The sequence below is a fragment of the Stegostoma tigrinum genome, chromosome 26 (genome assembly GCF_030684315.1).
Source record: "Stegostoma tigrinum isolate sSteTig4 chromosome 26, sSteTig4.hap1, whole genome shotgun sequence".
Taxonomy (NCBI): domain Eukaryota; kingdom Metazoa; phylum Chordata; class Chondrichthyes; order Orectolobiformes; family Stegostomatidae; genus Stegostoma; species Stegostoma tigrinum.
The window spans coordinates 17,304,602-17,321,228 of record NC_081379.1 but is presented as its reverse complement, the minus strand read 5'-3'; the positions used below and the strand labels follow the sequence as shown (position 1 = coordinate 17,321,228).

General features: G+C 36.7%; 1 protein-coding gene across 7 annotated transcripts in view; it reads right to left on the bottom strand.

The window, feature by feature from the left end:
* Positions 1–16,627, bottom strand: part of LOC125464259 (protein-tyrosine sulfotransferase 2-like) — an 83,266-nt gene that overhangs the window by 23,512 nt on the left and 43,127 nt on the right. For 5 of the 7 annotated variants that reach the window (XM_048556539.2, XM_048556533.2, XM_048556532.2 and 2 more), the window contains exon 2: positions 11,971–12,057. The exons of 1 other annotated variant lie outside the window; for it this stretch is intronic. The gene's annotated coding sequence lies outside the window, so the exon portion shown is untranslated. Of the gene's footprint in view, positions 1–11,925; positions 12,058–16,627 lie in introns of all 7 variants that reach the window. One more of the 7 variants, XM_048556536.2, reaches the window with a different exon arrangement.

Below are 16,627 nucleotides of genomic sequence, written 5' to 3'. Positions count from 1 at the left end.
TTTTCCTCAGCACTCGCAATTCATATGAAGTTCAGAGTCCCCAATTTCCAGGGCACTTTATAAAATATTGTAAAATTTCTTAGTATCAAAGTATAGATTCTCTAGTCTGCTCTGAAAAATTAGCAATTTGCATAGCAGCAAACAGAACTCTCCACTTGCATCACAATCTAGCGTTACTTTCATAGGCAGACTGGGATCTGCAACCAGAAGTATAGCACACTTTGAACTTTCCTCGTGTCCAGTTCAGAGCATCCAACAATATAAAAAAGACCAGAGTTAAAACCAGAAAGGGTGTTTGGTACAGGATTGATAAAATTGGATTGTCTACCATTTGCTTCAGGGCTGATGTGAAGCAATGCTTGCAACGGTCTGCCAGTTAAGCTGGCACAGACAAGAACACAGGAATAACTTCAAATTCAAGTGTCTGAGGTAACGCGGTGATAACAAATTGTAGGTTTCTGTAAAGTATACTTAATATGGTTGTATCCTTCAACTATTTATCACCTTTGGAATCTTCACAAGACCATGAATGACAATTAGTGTACATTTCAAAGTTACCTTCTATGCGTGTACACAATGTAAATTGATAAAAATTCTCCATTACAGCAGTTAATCGTGAGCACCGAGTATTAAAAGGGATTCTGTTCAAGAAATTGTGTGCACTTTGTATAAAATTAGCACAGGTCTTCACCACAATTCACATAGATGCCATCTATATGAGTGAGTGTATGCTGGTCTACAGACTCCAGTCAGGAACAGAACTAAACCATAACTGTTACACTCATCTTGCACCTCACTTCAGCATGCTTCCTGGTAACTGATCATACACTAGTACTAAGTTGAAATCAAGAAAAGTTCAAAATTTACAGAGATAAAATGCTGTTCTCGAAAACTGGATAATGTGTTTTATGAAATAAAAACTCAATGCAAAATAGTTATCTTTCAATAAATACTTTTTACTTGATTAAGTGAAGAGTTAAATAATATTTTGTTTAATTTTGGTTGATGGTAAACCTTTTCTGTACATAACAATGCCATTTGATCCGGTTAAAAGGTCATGCATTTATGGCACATGCACGTGAGGATGCCTTAAGATAAAAGACTTTTGTTGAAGACACAGCCAAATTATTAAACTGGTTTAATTTTGTAATTTAAAGTATGCAACAGTTCTATGAATTAGAATTGATCTTTGAATTAGATTCTACAGCATGTTTTATAATCTTATATAAAGACTAAAATAAATACAATGAATTCAGATATTTGGATTGATAATCACTCATTATGGAATACACTATCTTTTCTTAGGCAGACAGAAATGGGTTCATTAGGGCCTGCTATCTTGGTAAAGATCAGATGGAGGTAAGCTAAGATGATCAAGCTTCTACAAAAGTGAAGATCTTACAGAGTGATTGGTATGTCAAAGAATGACTTTGGAGACACTAGAAAGCAATAGCAGTTAAAATGATCATTTTTAAAGGGACCAATCAGAAACTGGGCAAATCTTGTTTAGTTAATCCAACGCCGACTGCAAAGTGCTCATGCAATACAAGTCAATTCAAGTTCAGGATAGTTCTGATGGTGGTGGGGAGCGAGGCTTAAGAAGCTTTGGTTCTTCATGCTTTGATATAGATGACCAAAGATAGAAGCAGAATTTAAGTCAACGTGATAGGAGAGCTGTTTCCCATTCAACCAGCATCACAGCCTTGTGTCCTGACCTGTTTGGACCATAAAATACTGCTTTTTTGAGGATTATTAACTTTTTCATAAAAGTATATGTAAATAAGGTTAACATTGTTAATTTTGGAAACTTGTGAAAACACATCTGTGCCTGGAATGGGTCTTGCACATAATTAAATAAATTAGCTTCTTAAACTAAGTCTATGATGGTGATTTTACTAGGTTTTACACTTAAAGTTACGCAGACCCAGAACATTGTACAGGGTACTGAAAAAAATTCTGAACTAAAAGTAAATTTCTTGGTACTCAGGAAAATCTATCAACTGGCATCAGATCTTTCATGGAGCTAAAAAATGTCAACTTGTGATTCCCCACAGAATGTGCTTTTCATCTTGGTAAAGCAAGCACATTGAAAAGAGAAGGAAACAGTAAGCCCTGGCAATGAATAGTTACACACCATCTAAATCTCTACTGTTTCTCCCACTTTTGGGTTCAGAGTTAGCATCTAGCCCAAAGGTAGATAGAAAACAAAATAAACTGTATTTTGCTATTAAAAGCAGTGAATTCAACCACACCAACGAAAACTACAAAGAATCAACTGCTAGCACACCAAAACTCAGACCATCAGATGAAAAGTAGCATACTTTGATGTCATATTGAATACCATGAGTTATTTCCTTAAGTGTGAACCTTCGAATTTACAAATGAAAAATTGTTTAAAAATATAACAAAAACAGGACAACTGTTAGTTCTACAGATATGTAAGCAGATGTAAAATTGTAGATTACAAAACTAATGGCCACCCATTTACAGTTTACATAGAATATTACATAGAGCTATGCAAGTTAATTCCTAAGAAGTGTCCGTAAGAATCTCAATACAATAAATACATACATTTGGAGTCAGGGGAGCTGACTCTTAAGTGGTATCCAATACAGAGCATAAACGGCCTTCTTTTTAAAAATTCATGGGGGGGTGGTGGTGTGGTGTGTGGGTATTGCTGACTGGCCAGCATTTATTATCCATCCATAAGTGCCAATGTATAAAACAGCATAGAATCAAAAGAATCCCTACAGCCACAAACAGGCTGTTGGCCCATCGTATCTGCACCAATCCCCCAAACAGCATCCCATCCCAGTAGCTATGATAAATGCTACAGGTTAATCTACGTAACCTGCACCTTCCTCAAGCACAATGTGACAACTTAGTATAGCCAATTCACCCAACCTCAACATCTTTTGTACTGTGGGAGGAAACCAGAGCAGCTGGTGGAAACCTATGTAGAAATGGGGAGAATGCCTATATGGAGTTTGCGCAAATCACCTAAGGCTGGCATCAAAACCTGGTTTCCTGGCACTGAGGCAACATTACGAACCACTGTGCCACCAAAAGGCTCTAAGTCATCATGCAAAATGAAACAGGAGATCTACCAGCATATTTTGATCCAAATTAAGGTTAAAATAGCAGCTAGAAAGAGGAAATACAGGCGAATAGGTAATTTCAAGGCCAGAATTTCCCAGCAAAACAGCAGAGAGCTTCATGTACTGTTAGTAGATAAATCATCCAGCAATTTTATGGACAATGTGTGCCACGCTGCCATTCGCGGCATAAAAATGCAACTCCCTGCAGAATTAAATTTATTACTTAAGATAACTAATGGTAATCAGTGCAAAGCCTTTTAAATGATGTTGTTACAGGCTACTTTTCTTCCACTCAGAAAGGAAACCTAAAACTGCAATGTCTCATTAACGAATATAATAAAAATGTTAAGAGAATTTTAAAAATGTTTGGTTGCTACTTTCTCCTCAATTCTCTTAATCCAAATGTTTCTTTCCCTCCAAGTTTCCATTCCTGATTTGACTACAATTCGCAATCATCATTTTCAATCATCCTTAGTTTCTTTTTGTTACATACCAAGGTCCCCAAAGTTTTTGTATTTACATTCTCCAGTAAGTACTTATTGTGGAATACCACTAGCATTACCAATTCTAGGATAAAAGAATTGGAATGCAAATAAACATTCCACCTTAAACAATGTAATAATAATGTTTTCAAATCAGAACCATACCTCTTTAGGGTTAGTAAATCATTTGGGAACACGTGAAACCAAAGTTCCAAGTCCCAAAACTTTGACATTTTCAAGAAGGAAGATGGTAAAAGGAGATAGTTAGTGGGGAAAAAATTCTGAAAAATATATTTCAGATTCAAAGGAAATTTAGGAAAGAGGGGCTCAGATTCTAATTCTGCACTTCATTCTTTGAAATACCTTCATTGTGTAATACAGCGAAATAAAAAAAGGGCAGGAAGCATACACCCAAAGTAATTTTCCACTTCAGCGATATTCAGTCTGCAAATTTCTCTTCTGTTTTGTTTACATGCAAAGCTCCAACTCAAATCAAATTTCTAAGTTTCCAAATTAATTTTTAAAATATTGCTCTACATAGAATTAGACAAAAATCAAACTAATTTCAAGCATTGCACTTCTGTTCTTGCATAGCAGAACATTTATGTAAATATTTAAACTAAGCTGAACGCATTACTTACCTCTACAGGAAAAAAAGATAAGAAATATCTATTTGCTCATACTACTAGTTAACCACAGTCAGCCAACTCAGCAATCATGAAACATTTATAGCTGCATTAGACAGACTAAAACTGGGTCATTAACTATAGTTTAGCAAACAATGGTTGTGGTGATATTTACTGTTAAACTGCCAGATTAATTATTACTCAGTGAGGTGTGTGTGTGTGTGTGTGTGTGTGTGTGTGTGTGTGTGTGTGTGTGTGTGTGTGTGTGTGTGTGTGAGAGAGAGAGAGAGCAGCGGTACAAAGAGTGTTTTTGAACTGAAAATGCTGTTTATATCAGTTTCACAAGCATCATCGTGGTGGGCTTCAGGCTGTTCTGCAGAGGGGAACTTGAACTACAATTTCCAGACAAGTTTCAACTTGTGTCGACTACTGAGGAACAGAATGAATAAAATGTGAAAAACTTATTTTGGCAGCAATGGAAGAGAGTTAGGGTAGTGGGCAGGCAACACGCAGATTCGGAACATCACTCCCAAGTAGTTACCTCTTTGGATTAGGGCTGGCATGCCAAAATTGTAAATTAAGGGAACTCAAAAGGTGAAGTCAGAAACTGGTGCTGGTGGAAGCAGCTAGAATTCAGTTTTACAGAATGAAATCTTATGGCAGCCAGAGTGTAGGAGCATAGAGTAAGACCTCTGTAGTTGATAGTGAAGACAGGAAAGTATAATTGGAGTTCACAGCATTGGCTGTGTGTTTATTAGTGGTACTGATGAGACGTGGCAAATGAGTTTTAATTAAAATGCATGCTTATAACTAGCATAGATAGAAAAGTTTAATCAACAGTCTTCTTGCAGAAATGGTGTGTGCTCAAGATCTCAGTTGAGGATCAAGCAGGGTTTGGTTGAGGTATCCTCGTAAACAAAGTCTATAAATGTGTGGGCACATATAAAGAGACAGAATAAATTATGCAATATAAAAGGCCATCGTGCCATGTCAGCAATAATTTACTCACAATATTCCCACTCCCTTTGTTGGTAAGTTGCTTTGGATGGGTTAGAAAATTACTCCAAATTAGATAGTGAAATACTAATAAGGCACAAAATGGTTCAAATTTTAATGCCTTCAATGGGGGTTGCCAGCATTACTCTACTAATTTCTATTTAAAAAAAACTTGTACTAGCACAAATGTGATTGGCAAAATAACCTTATTTAAGTTCTATAATTATGTGAATCAGACAGTAACATTTCTAGTTTATTCCTATTCAATGTTAGCATCCATGGTGAACTAATGATTAAATGCTATTTTGAACCAATGTTATATCACATTCCTGTAGAAGGTCAAACTATAGTTGAATATTTTTAGTTCAATGTTGCTTGAGCCAAATTAGATATTGCTCTAACACGAGGCACAAAATATAATTCCTACCTTTAATTTTTCCAACTTCACTACCAAGCTGTTATTTGCACAAAGCAATACATAGATTAAAACATTCATAATTATGTTTCTACACACGCTTTTCCACTAACAGGAGAAAAGTTTGTCACTAACGTAAGCACCCTCCTGCCCAGGGACACGGAGAGTCTATCTCCCCTTAAAGCTCAAACCAACACAGTAACCCAAAATCCACAGTGCTCGCATGAACAGTTCTTGAGAAAACACTAACCTTGTTTTAAGCCCCTCACCTGTAACTTGCAAAGATTGGCTAAACAGAGCTTTTTGCTAATGGAGTGAGGAACAGCTGGTGCCCAAGCTTAGAACTTAAGACATCTTTAAGTGCTTTGTCACACATCTGTCTCAGAAATCTATTGTTCCTTAGAATTTTAAGATTAGTATCTAATTGCCAAATACATTGCATTCAAAATTTGCAAATGTTTGTTTTACTTTTGAAAGGAATAAATAACAACCACCAGAAATTCAAAAAAAAATTCAGTATTCAAGAAATTGAGCAGAAGATTGGCAGGATGCAGTGGTGCAACTTTGCACACCTCTTCGCTCATCAGCTCTATGATGTTGAAAGAAGGTCCTATACTAAATTCGATTTCAAAGTGACCATATCAACTTGATCATTCCAGGTGATTGGTTCAAGGTGCCAAAGTGCTATAAACACATTGTGACAGCTCTTGGTCACAGTTTTTATTGAATTAAATTTTTCAAAAGTGCATTTTGATGGAATAATGTGGGCATAGCAAGAATTAGTATACTATCTTGCTATAATGCATAGATACTGTGTCACACCTGCCAGCACCAATGGTTAGAACACTTCAGTAACAATGATTTGACATGGTTTCAGAACAATTAATTACATTGTAGCTTAAATATACAATGTTTAATTTGATCATCTCAATGAACTTTATTGGGAGGACCAAAAACAGTTTGGGTGTTCTCATGACAACAATGCTTCAAACTATGCATCACTGGGCACTCAGAAGAGCTGGCTTCACTGACTGTGTTTCTTCCTCTTATGGAGGAACACACCAATAAGACTTCTGTTTGTCTGCCTGGATTTCCTTGACATTAGAATTAAGGTACATGTAATTATGCACTCATTAAATGAACCAATTCTTGATTTACAATCTTTTAGGGAAGTGATGGTAAACAATTGTAATATTTGGAGTGTGTTTCCAACTTTTGATCTAGCAGTACAGCAAGGGGAAATGCAATTTCTTCCAAAATGTCTCTGGAATCACTAATGGCTATCAAAAATGTTCAAAGGAATTTTAAGACATTTCACCAATTATAAAAGAAATCAAGGGACCCTCTTGTAACAAGGTGGTAGCATTCTGATCCCTACAGCAGGAGGCCTGGATTCAAGTCTCGCCTGCTCTAGAGGTGTGTACAATATCGACCTGTTCAGATGCTGTTGTTTAGAAAAAAATTGGTTCAACAAAGGAATCAATTATAATCTTCTTAAAGAAGAAATATCGATCCATGTAATCTGGTGATTCTGGACGCTTCCAGTCCCAACAAGAAGGAAGTTAAGACTGAAGCCACCAGACTCAAATGAGACCTGCAGATAATGTTGAACTGCAGCATAGGGAAGAACAAGGAATAGTCATTTACAAGAAGCTATATCTGAATAATGCAATTAACTAGGACAAAGATAGAGATAAAGCTGATTGTTAAGTGAAAAAACCTTACTTCAGGTTTGCAGAAGTTCAGCAAACCATTTAATGAGGTTTATCGATAAAAGGAATTTCTGACAAGTGAATAATTAAAATTGCTGCAGAGTTGAAAATGTATACAGCGTCCAAAATTCTGTAGAAACTGCCCAGCTACCGCAAGTTCCCATGCATGCCAAACAGCATGCTGCACAGACTTCCAGTTCCAGAAGTCAGTGCTGAGCTTGGACCTTAAGAGGCATGCACACTGGGAGAAGAGATAATAAGGTGTACAGCTCTACATCTTGTTATCTCAGATTCTCCAGCATCAGCAGTTCCTGCTATCTCTCACACTGGGAGAAGTATTGGTGGTGCCACGTCAGCAAGGACTGATGCAGATTTGGTCAAGACAAATACATACAATCAGAAATTAGTAGACTTAGACCATTTCAGCCCTTTAAGCCATTTGGTAAGATACTATCTTGTGTCTGTTTTGAACTCCAATCCCCACCTACGCTCACTAATCTTTGACCTCTGTCAACAAGAATCTACCTTTCCTCTCAAAAGCATTCAATAATCCCACCTCCAAGGCTTTGAGGCAGAGTGTTCAAAATCCTCAAAATATTTCCCTTCATTTCAGTTATAAAACAGCAATCCCCAATTTTAAAAAAAGTGCATCCTAGTTCTGGACTCATCCTCAAAGTAGGATTTTCCAAATCCGCCTTGTCAAGCTCATTCACAATCTTATACTTCAATGAAATCACTACTCAGTCTTTTAAACTCCAGTGGAAACAAGCCAAGACAACCTATTCATTCCAGGTATCAATTAGCAGGGCTCCTCCATGAGTTAGGAGGCTATAACTGCATACATTCTAGAGATGTCACCTCAATAATGTCACGCATAACCCAAGTATAAAACCTTACCTTTGTGTTCAATTAACCTTGTAAAAGAGTAGTGCCTCATTAACCTTTTTAATTACTTGCTGCATCTGAATTTTGTTTTGACTCATGTCCTAGAACAGACTCTTTCGTGCCTCAGAATTCTGCAGTTAATATTCAAGTAATACTCTGCTTTCTCATTCTTCCTGCCAAAGTGAACGCAATTTATCCCACATGTACCAGATTATTACCCATAACTCAACATATCTATAGACACTTGACAACATACTTCCCTATTTTAATGTCAGCTACAAAGACATTGATGTAAAATTATGAAAAGCTGAGGTCCCATCATCTACCTCTCCGGGAATCCATTTGTTACATTCTGCCAATCAGAAAAAGCCCTATTTAGGAATACACTATTGCTTTCTGCCAGCCAATCCTTTGTCCATGCTAATATGTAACATTATGCATCACCTCATCCTACAATAACCTTTTGTGGCAACTTTGTCAAATGCCTTCACGAAATCAAAGCAGGGTATTGCACAAGTTCCCCTTTATTCAGTCAATATTATTCCTTCAAAAAGCTCCAATAAATTGGTTAAACATACTGTTTATCTTGAGTATTTTGAAACGTGCAGCTATAACCACCTTAAAGTGATCGATTCTAATATCTTTCCCATAATCGACATCCAACTAACTGGCATGCAGTTTTCCATTTTCTGTCTCTTTTCCTTCTGACTTGGAGTTATATTTACTGCTTTCTGGTCCAATGGAAACCTTACAGAATCTATTTTTGTTGTTTTTAAAAAGTAAATTTACCTTTTTAATATGAGGTATCATTTGCCTAGTACTTCCTGTTTCAATTCATCTCATAACGTGAAACAAAACCAGATGAAATGCAAACAAGACTTTACTTTCTGAAGAAGGGTCCCAACCCAAAACGTCAAACTTTCCTGCTCCTCTGATGCTGCTTGGCCTGCCGTGTTCATCCAGCTTCACACTGTGTTATCCAAGACTTTACATACTTGGGCCAGGTTTGGTAGATTTGGTCATTTTGGTTTATGGTTTCTCCATAGGGGTTGCATTAAGGAGAATCACAGAAATATCATTTAATGACTCCATTCTAGCATAATTTCAACTTGGCTTTGGGTTGAGATCAAACAGAGGGAGTTCTTGAGTTCTTTATTGAGAACTATAAATAAAGCAAATAGCTACAATAGGAGTTTTATGGAAACCTTCTAAATAAGAAGAGTTTTTACAACTTGTTTCTGATCTGTTAAACTGCACTCACATCACATGAAACAAAGTAAGTATCACTAAACCAGCTCAACACAGTTTAAAGAGATGGGTTCTGCTCACAAACATGCAATACAAATAAAACAATCAATCAATCATTTGCCTGTACAAAACTTTGTGTGTTTTGCACTTATCAGGGCAAATGGGAAAATGCCAAGCTTGGACAATAACAATAAAGTTTTACTATAGGAGAAAAAGTTCTAGTTGGCCGAGGCAATGCCAAAGGAAATACTGGCTCCCCTAGCTCCAAGGCAATTCAAAAATCAAAATGTCTATGAGATGTGAATCTATAATTGATAGATGATCCCGAGTATGCTAACAGTTACACTAACCACTAATAAGATGATCGATCTTACTGTGGTTCATTTACACTCGCTAGAAGCAACGTACATTGTCTGAGAGACCTATTCTCCATAAACAAAATGGAATATGTTCAAAGCTGGTACCTTTCTTAAAAACTTATTGAATATCAACTTGATATTAAATTTATATCGTGGCTATTTTTTAAAAAGAATAATCGTAGGACTGGTTCATTATCTCAGCAGTGACCCTATGTTTTCATACACCGACAAGCCTTCCAACATTTAATAAAAATCAGTACGGGCTTAAAAGATCAAGAATTACAAATATTTTAGCCTACAAAGTTTCTGTAGGACGTATGCCACAAACAAGTTAGGTTTCAAAAAGTTCAAATGGTGTGCAATAACCTGAAGGTTGAAGGTCGGGGTTCTAAAGCCTGTGCCCAATGGAAACATGCCAACTGCATTATTAACAAAACTCCATCCATAACAACTTAAACTGGGAGGATGCATGCAAAACAAAAAACAAAACAACTGACAGGCTTTACATGCATTTGGAAAGGCAAAGACTGATCAAAAGGAGAATCAACATCACTGTGTGCCGGAAATCGAACCATGCTAACTTGATTCAGTTTTGTGACGAAGTGACAAAAAGAAAATTGATGAAACAGAGCAAGTAGACATTCAACAAGGTTCTGCATGGTAGACTGGTGAGTGAGTTATAGATAACATGAAATCTGGGGGAGTTAGCCAATTGGATTCAAATTGGCTTGAAGGTAAGAGACAGAGCATAGTGAAGGGTTTTATTTGGACTGTAGGCCTGTGACCAGTTGTTTGTTGCACATTTTGATGTTGGATCCACTGCTTTTTGTTGTTAATATAAATGATTTGGATAGGATTATTGGAGGTATGGGTAGTAAGGTTGCAGATAACACCAAAATCGGAGGGAGGGAGAGTGGATAGTGAAGAAGGTTACCTCAGAGTACAACAGGATATTGATCAAATGAGCCAATAAGCTGAGGAGTCACAAATGGAGTTTAATTTAGTTAAATGTGAGAAGTGCCGTTTTGGCAAGGTAAATTAGGACAGGACTATACAGATAGTTAATCGTAGGGCCACTGTAAGTGTTCAGAACAAAAGAGGCCTAGGGTGCAGGTGATTAACTCCTTGAAAGTAGAGTCACAGGTATATGGGATGAAGGCGGTAGCGTTTGGCATGCTTGCCTTAATTGGTGAGTGCAACAAGCATAGGAGTTGTGAAGTCATTTTGCAACTGTACAGGACACTGTTGAGGCCATTTTTAAAATACTGCATACAATTCTTGTTCCCTGTTGTTAAACTTGAAAGGGTGCAGGAAAGATTTACAAGGGTGTTGCCAGGGTTGAAGGGTTCGAGCTAAAAGGAGAGGCTGAATAGGCTTTGGTTTTTCCCGTGACACTTCAGAGGCTGAGGGGTGACGTTACAGAGGTATACAAGGTCATGAGGGATGTAGATAGGGTTAACAGCCAAAGTCTTTTTCCCATGGTAAGGGAGTCCAAAAATAGAGGGCATAGGTATAAGGTGAGAGGGGGGGAAGATATTTTTTGAAAAAAGGGATCTGAGCGGCAATTTTTCATGCAGCGAGAGTGGTGCAAGCTGCCAGAGGAAGTGGAAGAGAAGGACACAATTACAACATTTGAAAGGCATCTGGATGGGTACATGAATAAGGAAGGTTTATAGGGGTTATAGGCTAAATGGGACTAGATTAGTTTAGGATATCTGGGCAGCATGAATGAGTTGGACAGAAGGGTCTGTTTCTGTGCTGCGCAATTATGACTCTACCCAATCAATTGTTCAAAAATCACTGTTTAAAATCATCAGAACCCCCTGCAATAAATTGTATTTTAAAAATTCATTTCTAGTTATGCATATGCAATGTATCAAAAGACAATACACTGCACATCTGGTGGATTGTAGCTTAACTCAAAATATTTTCCCAAAACTTGCATTTCATATCAAATTCAAGCACAAATTGCCAACTGTTAGTTTCAGATTATATTCAGATACAAAATTATTTTAAAATTGATAACTGTAATTGAAAACTTAGAAAATGTGACATGTAGGCATAATAATCTTACTCATTGAAGAGTTTACATTTGAACTTTTACCTTGTATAGTTTCTAGGAATATACCGTATTTAACAGGTGTCATACCTCAGAGGCATAAGTGTAAATCTTGTTTTGAGATATCATTTTGACATCTATAGTCTTTTCCACAGAAATACACAAGATGCAAAAGACCTGGGGAAGAAAACAAACAATTGAAAACTGCTGCAATTTAGAACAAATCATTGATGGAAGTCACTGAATAAACAAATGTATTTCAGCATTTTAAAATTTGGAATAAAAGCCAAAAAAGGTTGGTTAAGCGTTTTTCCAGAACTGGACAGAAATAATGAAAGATTATTGACCTGGAGTGTTAACTGTTTCTCTCCAAAGATATTGCGAAACTGCTGAATGTTTTTAGCATTTATGTTTTTATTCCAGTTTTCCATGATCTGTTGTTTTCATATTTTTGGCATTGAAAATATCTAGTTAGACAGTTACGAGGTGACAATTCAGCATAGATACAACTTTATGCATCAGCAAGGATAATTTTGGACTATTCATGCAGCTTCAGTCACCCAACCTCAAAAAGAAAAAGTTACTGCTTTACAAAGTGCTACTACGATGATTGCTGATCCAAGGGTAGTAAGCTCGCTAACAACTGACATTGAATACCAAGCACAAAGATTGAAAGAATACAAGTACAATAGTTCGAGTGAAAATTCACTCACCACTACATCCCATCACACATACAGTCAGACAGACACAATACAAGCATTACTTGACTGTAGCGGTACAAAATATAGAGGGAACAGGAAATATGGAAAATTTATTCAGTCAATTACATTAGCTCCTCACAGCATTGTTTCACAGATGGTCTCTTTTGCCCCTGCTCAATAACCAACTTGATTTTTATCCTGTCATCAAAACTCATTTTGTACCGTCAATGCCTCTAAATTCTAACGTTGCTTAAATTAGATACAACATGCGGTAAAGGTAATTGTAATGCAAGTTTTTTGAATAATAAATGTCTGCTGAATTGAGTTTTTCCCACTTTCATTTTGCTTTTCTTCCTTTTAAGAGAGAACCATGCCATTCAGGCCAACCAGTCATGTCCGTTTGAGACTCCTCCAATCTTTCCTCAATTTCTCCCATGCATACTTGTCTGTCCTTCCCTTAAATAAAGATCTGTAATGTTTTCTTCAATCATTTCCTGTAGTAAAAATACTCAGGGTTATATGTGGAAGAGTAATGATGAGGTACATAGATGATTTTCCATATTCTTTTTTTCCTTGGTTTTGCTTGGAAACGCGTTTTAAAAAGTTGGTTTAAAATAAAAAGAGGGGACTCTATACTAATTGTTTAAGGTTAAGGTTGCAAAGGCGAAGGTCATCTTGTTCTGTGACAGTGGTAGTATCCCTACGTCCGAGTCAGGAGGCCTAGTTGGAAGTCTCCAATTCTCCCAAGATAGGGAATTACACCTCTGAACACGTTGATTAGAAAATATCTGTAAAGACACAGTGTGTTCTTGTGGCACAGTGGAATTATCCCTACCTCTGAAAACAGGATCTTGGTTCAATTCCCACCAGCTCCAAAGGAAAAGGTTGACTGAAATATTTACACAAAATCCATTTAAGAAAATATAAACAAACTTTATGGTAACGTGGAGTTTGTTAGGGAGGAGACAGACATGTTACACTTTACAAATTAATCTTTTTATTTAGATTTATGTCTCATTTCCTGTCTCACTGTGTGGCTTCAGCAGGAACAACGAATGAACCATATTACCTGTTGTCATTAATCGACAGATTGAGTCTTGCTGATGACAACATTCATCACCCTTAATACAAACTATTATTACTAATATGCAGTTCCTCATTTCGCCACCCAAATGTTACACAACTAACCCAGTTCTGATGTTTCTGTAGCCATAACTCACTGAGAAAGTATATCTGGCTCCTCGTGAATATTGCTGCCAGTTTCCCTACTTTATTACTAACACTGTGCACTGCTGCACAGACAGCTTACATCATCATTAACAGCAACTGCTTTCACTTTTTAAATTTAAAAAATCTTTCACAACTCTGCTCTATTCATTGCCTGGCCATTCACGGCCTTTGTAAATTAGCACTGAACTAAACAGTCCTTTTCCATTTAATTTACTCCTCCCACCCATACTTCATTAGTTTAAAGAGACTTTGACAACTCTATTCACATTAATAGGTCACTGGTTCCATTTTAAAAAACTCTCAATGATTAGAGTTCATCCTCCATTTACCCAACATAACTGCTTCCAGTATCCACCCGATCTGAGATATTACCAGGATTCATTCCCACTTAGTATTCTTGATCTTTGTGCAAAACAAGGAAAGAACGTTGTCAAATTTCTCTTACTAACCTCTAATAATGCCATCCCGATCTACTGTCATCACTAGTGTTAACCAAGAGCCTTGCCGCATGGCATGGCAAACAGCACCAAGATAGAATAAAAGGCCTCCTGCTGAAGGCCTCAACTATTCCACAGCTGCAAAGTCACAGGCACCTCCCCCACTGCAAGCAACAATGATATGGCACAGCAATCATGTCAACAAATCCTCCGAATCACTCGAAATATCTAGCTGCCCCACAGAAAAGGGAGTAAGATTGTGAAGTGAGATGTCAAATTCCAGCCTTGAGCATATCAAAGGCCAGCTATCTGGCAACATTGATGCAACTATGACAATCAAGAGAAGTGGTCACAATCCAGAGTTGGATAGCATTAGTTTACATTGTAGAGTCTGACATTTCCTCAGATGTTGCCAAGGAGCAGTAGTTCGATCAGATCATATTAGAGGAAAATATTAAAAATTACACTAGAATATGATCTAGGAAACAGATACAGCAATTATATTTTTGCCCAATTTCCAGCCTAAGACATTTTATTTCTAAAGGTACACTGTACCTCTTAAATTTTAATTCAACACAGGGCTTTAAAAGATCATGTACCAGAACGCTTAAGGAAATAATTGCAAATTGCACATTTTTCAATATGTTAGTGAATTTGTCAGGTTTAAAACATAAATTTAGATTCTCCCTAGATCGTTAATACAAACTGGCACTGTATTTTTTTAACCCTGCTACCAGCACTTTTTTTGGCAGCTTGTAATTGTATTATACAGCACTAGATGAAGGAAATCCTCAGAGCTAAGCCATTTGTCACATATGTCTTCCTGATTTCCATACATGTCTTTAAGAACATTGTATATCTGGTTCTCCAAACATAAAACCTTAGTCATTTTATTTTGCCTGATGGGAAATTAAAACTGCCTGAATAAATTTAGCACCTGCCAGAGTAAATGGTGCTCCAATGGTAACTCCATTGTCTTAGGCCTTCCAAATTTTCTCACACCAACAAATATTCTAAAGCAAATTGAACAAATGCTATTATGGTTGGTAAGGATGCCATAAGCATTGCAATTCACTTATCCCAGTGAAGGTGAATGACTATAAAAAACATCAAGGATGTCAACTGAAATAATTATCAGATTTTTCTGCTCGATGAATCATCAGATTGGACTTGTGATTATTGCATCTGACATTTAAATATCACTTCAACATATACCTGCTGAGTCAAAATGAACAGGAATATTTGGAGTAGCTATGTGCTTATCAAATTGATACTTTTGTTCAAATGTTACTCCCAAGTCATTTAACTAAAACCACAAATATGCTTTCTTCTCCAAAGGATTAATCTTTACACTGTGTCAATAAAAATTAAGAAAACAAAACAAGTATGACTCTTTCCAGAACCTACAGGTCTGCATTTCATAGGATCACAGTTGTGGACATAATTGTTTTTTTAAAAACTGACATTAGTGTGTTGCTAATAGCAAAAAGTATTATGGAGCACACCAAGAAATGTTTAGAGAAAGAACATTTGGAGAATTACATTAAATCGATTTCTCACTTTCACAGCATTTTTTAAATATTCACAATAACAAGCACTGCTCATTAGTTATACACGAGTCTTTGTCATTCCAAAATGCCAATTTATCCCTAACTGTCTAAGAGCTAGAAACCTAGTGAATCTAAAACCTAAATATATTTGAATTGTATTTTGCATGCAATCTATCTTGCTGTTTATTGCATAACATACTAATTGTTCTTTTTAAAAACAGAGGGAAGGTAACACCTCTTTCTGCAGAGTTTGCAATTCTAACAGCAGGCCACATTCCCAGATTTAGTAAAAATTCTACGTGATACTCATACAGATGCACAAACAATTATATACACTACGAAGGGAAAGGAGTAATCAGCAAGCATTCTGAAGGTGTCCATCTAAATGTTCCCGTCCACTCCCCAAAATTTCAATCTAACAGCAAGTCAGATAAACACTAAAGAAAGTAGAATCCTATTCAAGGTGAAAAGTGGCAATGTTAGGAGTTAACGTTCATCAGGAGAATGCAGGATCATTAACAGTAATTTAGAGGGGTGAATTATTTTTCTTTTAAAAGTAGAACTTGATAAATTGGCAGTGAGCTGTGTTACTGCATTTGTAGAACAAAACCCATCTTCCTCGGGCCAAGCTGCAAAGCTTTCATTTAATGTTGAACAGACATCAATCTCACAGATTTGGCAAGTAAACATTACTCTAGTTTTCTACCTCACCCAGTGGCATGGATCATAATCTAAAAATAGGTCATTTCAGTTGCAGGTATTATACAATGCAGAAAAATCAAGTGCTAGAGATGAAATGGAGCCACAAAAGATTACATGGGATACATTT